Source organism: Argopecten irradians, chromosome 8 (assembly GCF_041381155.1).
Source record: "Argopecten irradians isolate NY chromosome 8, Ai_NY, whole genome shotgun sequence".
Classification (NCBI taxonomy): domain Eukaryota; kingdom Metazoa; phylum Mollusca; class Bivalvia; order Pectinida; family Pectinidae; genus Argopecten; species Argopecten irradians.
Genome location: NC_091141.1, coordinates 32,081,410 through 32,086,580, shown reverse-complemented (window position 1 = coordinate 32,086,580; position 5,171 = coordinate 32,081,410).

Genomic DNA, 5,171 nt, shown 5'->3' with positions numbered 1-5,171 from the left:
CCGATGTCCAGAACAGTCATCGTCGTTCATTACCTAACCGATGTCCAGAACAGTCATCGTCGTTCATTACCTAACCGATGTCCAGAACAGTCATCGTCGTTCATTACCTAACCGATGTCCAGAACAGTCATCGTCGTTCATTACCTAACCGATGTCCAGAACAGTCATCGTCGTTCATAATTTACCTAACCGATGTCCAGAACAGTCATCGTCGTTCATTACCTAACCGATGTCCAGAACAGTCATCGTCGTTCATTAACCTAAACCGATGTCCAGAACAGTCATCGTCGTTCATTACCTAACCGATGTCCAGAACAGTCATCGTCGTTCATTACCTAACCGATGTTCAGAACAGTCATCGTCGTTCATTACCTAACCGATATCCGGAACAGTCCAGGAAACATCATCGTCGTTCATTTCCTAACCAATGTCCAGAACAGTCATCATCGTTCATTTCCTAACCGATGTCCAGAACAGTCATCGTCGTTCATTTCCTAACCGTTCATTCATCGTTCGTTCATTACCTAACCGATGTCCAGAACAGTCATCGCGTCGTTCATTACCTAACGATGTCCAGAACAGTCATCGTCGTTCATTACCTAACCGATGTCCAGAAACAGTCATCGGTCGTTCATTACCTAACCGATGTCCAGAACAGTCATCGACGTTCATTACCTAACCGATATCCGGAACAGTCATCTTCGTTCATTTCCTAACCAATGTCCAGAACAGTCATCATCGTTCATTTTCCTAACCGATGTCCCAGAACAGTCATCGTCGTTCATTTCCTAACCGATGTCCAGAACAGTCATCGTCGTTCATTACCTAACCGATGGTCCAGAACAGTCATCGACGTTTCATTTCCTTAACCGATGTCCAGAACAGTCATCATCGATGGTCATTTCCTAACCGATGTCCAGATCCTTACGATATCATCATCACATTTCAAATAACTTTTTCAATGCAAGAGCCAAATGTATTTATACTTTCTACAGACTTTATCGAGTTTCTACCAAAAGTGACTTCAAGAAACATCCAAACAGATGCTCTTGATCTGAATCTTTCCTAATGTGTCCATTATTGAAATGGTGATCTTATGAATATCTATACATGATTGTACTTCAGTACTTAAATATTTACTATCAAATGTTTTTGTTTTCCATTTTGCAAAAACTCTCTTTTACCCTGAGAAGATTATATGTATGTTAATGAAATATATTCATGCTATGTATATACATGATACTGGCCATATCATGTATTATTTTTGTTGATACAATTCCGGTACCGGTAGTTATTAAAATGTACATATGTTAATTTTTCATATACCTGGTACATACTCTATTTTTGCAAATTAACCTGATATGAAACTATATTCCAATCATGCAACACTGTATTACATATACCGTATGATTGTGGTAGGTTCATACTGATTTAAATTTGTTTTTACTTTCATTTTGATTGCTTCCTTTTGTTCAATATATGCGTTATTATAAGAAGTCACTATACATCTAATCATATCTGCATTGCCTATACAATTTGTATACTATATGTATATGTAAGTAACTTATTCATTGACAATGTATGATCCTCATTATCATCGCTATGTTAATAATGATACAAAACAATTTCATTGTCATATATTGATACTTAATTACCGTTTTTACAATTCCTGTACATAGTACGTACCTAAATTATGGTCCATCAATTGTTTGTATGATGTTCATATCGCACCTCAATTTTTGATTTGAGGACAAATCAATTTAGGAGAAGGGGAAGCATTTCACCAGTGCAAATACTAAATTTGCACAATTTATAATATTTTTCTCTTTATTGAATAAGTCCATATATTTTATTGGAAATTAATATAAAATCATTATCTAGACCATTTCTGTCATATGTAAGTTCATTTTTATATTTACCTGTAATCAATTATCATATATTGTTAAGTAAATATCCAAGCTAAAGGTGTGTCAGAGTTAATCCCTTACTTCCTGGGACAAACAGGAAAAGGATTAAAGCCTTCAAACTTATCTAAAACAATTTCACTTATATTCATAGACCTGTTAAAAAATGTTTCTCACCCTATTTTTGCCTTGAGAAATACATGTCACCCTTAATTTTGAGAACTTTGAGTAAAAAACCTGCAATTGCCACCTCTGTCACTATAATTTAGAGTAGGGATTTAGGATTCTTATAAAAGGAGATACAACAGGTAAGATAGGATTAGTTAGAGAGTGACGATTGGAGAGTTCAGTTAGGAGTATAGAAGTCAGAGATCAGTCTTATATTTGGATTTTACCTCTACTTTACAGGATTTTATATGAAGTTTATTACGGATGCATAGGAACATTAATTGACTAAGCTCATCATGGTGACTTGACTTTTCCCCTACATACATTCAACTGTATATATATATTTGTGAACTATTGTGTATTATCATTGGATTATGTGTAATTATTTCCCACTCACTTTGCAAATAAACAATCGTATCATATACTATGTGTTATTTAGTGCCCCGCTAATTCCCCCATTACCATGACGAATCTACTACAACATCATACACAAAGGAGAGGAGATATGTTAGAGGAGGTGAGGCAAATCGCTGTACCGGAGCAATACAGAAAACAAGTCATGGCTCTAGCTCACGAATCTATAGTAGGAGGTCATCTCGGAAATCAAAAAAAACCATTGATCGGATCTCGACAAGTTTTCATTGGCCGGGATTACAGGAGACGTTACGCGATATTGTCAGTCATGTGACATTTGCCAAAAGACCATGCCGAGAGGGAGGATTAGTAAGGTACCACTAGGGGAGATGCCCCTTATAGAGGAACCATTTCAGAGAGTGGCTGTGGACCTTATAGGACCGATACATCCTATCTCGGAGGACAAGAATCGGTATATATTGACTGTAGTCGATTACGCGACCAGATACCCCGAGGCAGTAGCGCTTCCTAGGATTGAAACTGAGAGGATTGCTGAAGCTCTGCTCGGAATTTTCTGTCGTGTTGGATTTCCGAAGGAGATTTTAAGTGATAGAGGATCACAGTTTACATCGGAACTTTTTAGAGGAAGTGTGTAGGCTAGTATCTGTGAAACAACTGTTTACGACACCGTATAATCCAAAGTGCAACGGTTGGTGCGAGCGCATGAATGGCGTACTCAAGAGCATGCTTAAGAAAATGTGCCAGGAAAGACCCAAAGACTGGGATAGATACTTACCAGCAGTACTGTTTGCTTATAGAGAAGTGCCACAGGCCAGCACAGGATTTGCGCCTTTTGAGTTATTGTATGGAAGGACGGTGAGAGGACCAATGCAAGCTCTAAAGGAAATATGGACGAAAGAGTTGGATGGAACCTCAGAGGTAAAAACAACATACCAACATGTGCTTGATCTGAGGAATAAGCTAGAGGAAACATGTAAAAATTGCAAGGGAAAGCCTAAGCTCCGCACAGGAGACCTATAAGCGACATTACGACAAAAAGGCGAAGAACCGATATCTCGAAGTCGGCCATAAAGTTCTCGTGTTGTTACCGACGGATCACAACAAGTTGTTACTACAATGGAAAGGTCCATATGATGTAGTGGAAGTAGTTAACAAAATGGACTACAAAGTGAATGTTGACGGAAAGGAAAAGGTCTACCACATTAACATGTTAAAGCGATACATCGAGCGAGAGCGAGATGAGGGACACGCAAACCGACCTCCACAACAGAATGCTGGGATAGCAATCATCGAGGCAGATTATCACCCAGAGGACATCGGAGCTGTAGACGATGAACACCTACTTGAGCTCGGAAATATTACAGGAGTCGAGACATATAAAGACGTGGTTGTTAGCGAGGAGTTAACGAAGGACCAGCGTAACCAAGTAACCAGGTTATTGAGAGAGTTTAAGGATATCTTTACGGACACTCCAGGAACGACTCACTTGCAAGAACATTGCATAGAAACAACTACCGACTCCCCTATTCGCGTAAAACCGTATCCTATTCCATACGCGAAAAAGGAAGAAGTTCGCAAGGAGGTCAAGAAAATGATAGACATGGGGATTGTAGAGCAATCAACTTCCTCCTATAGTGCACCCATTGTCATGGTAAAGAAAAAGGACAACACAAATCGTGTATGTGTTGACTACCGTCGCTTAAATGCGATAACGAGATTTGACCCAGAACCCATGTGTGATATAGAGAACATTCTTACAGGACTCCACAAAGATGTTTTCTTTTCGAAACTGGATCTCGCAAAAGGATATTGGCAGATTCCTGTCGAGGAATCTTCGCGACATATGACAGCATTTGTAACTGATGAAGGATGTTATCAGTTCCGTAAGCTACCATTCGGGTTAGTAAACTCTGGTGCAACATTTAACCGGATGATGCGTAAAATGTTGGATGGAAGCAAGAACATTGATCATTATGTCGATGATATTCTAGGACATACGCAAACATGGAACGAACACATGGATACTCTCCGAGACTTATTCGTTCGCATAAAGGACGCGGGATTAACTATTCGACCGTCAAAGTGCATGATGGGATTCAAATCCATAGGATTTGTCGGACATACGGTTGGTAAAGGGAACGTTGCTATGGAGATGGACAAACTGGAAAAGGTCAAGGACGCTGAACAACCACGCACTAAGAAGCAAGTTAGATCATTCTTAGGGTTAGCGGGTTACTACCGCAAGTTTGTTCCAAATTACGCGGACATCGCTGCACCGTTAACGGACCTTACTAAGAAGGGACGCCCAACCAACGTAGACTGGGGACCATCACAAGAGATGGCTTTTAAGCAACTGAAAGAACTTTTGACCAATGCTCCGGATTTGCGACTGCCAGACCTGTCTAAACCATTCATTGTTCAGGCTGATGCGTCTGATATTGGCATTGGGGGTGCTCTTATGCAAGAGCATAGTGATGGCTTATTTCCAGTTGCTTACGCCAGCAAGAAATTACTTCCTAGGGAGAGGAATTACTCAGTAATCGAGAGGGAATGTTCAGCTATAGTATTTGCTGTTAAGAAGTTTCAGATGTATTTATATGGCAGAGAATTTACATTGCAAACAGACCATGCTCCCCTCATGTACATACAGAAGTGTAAGATAGAGAGCCCGAGGATTATGCGCTGGGCACTGTTTCTCCAAACTTTTAAGTTTAGGATTGAAGT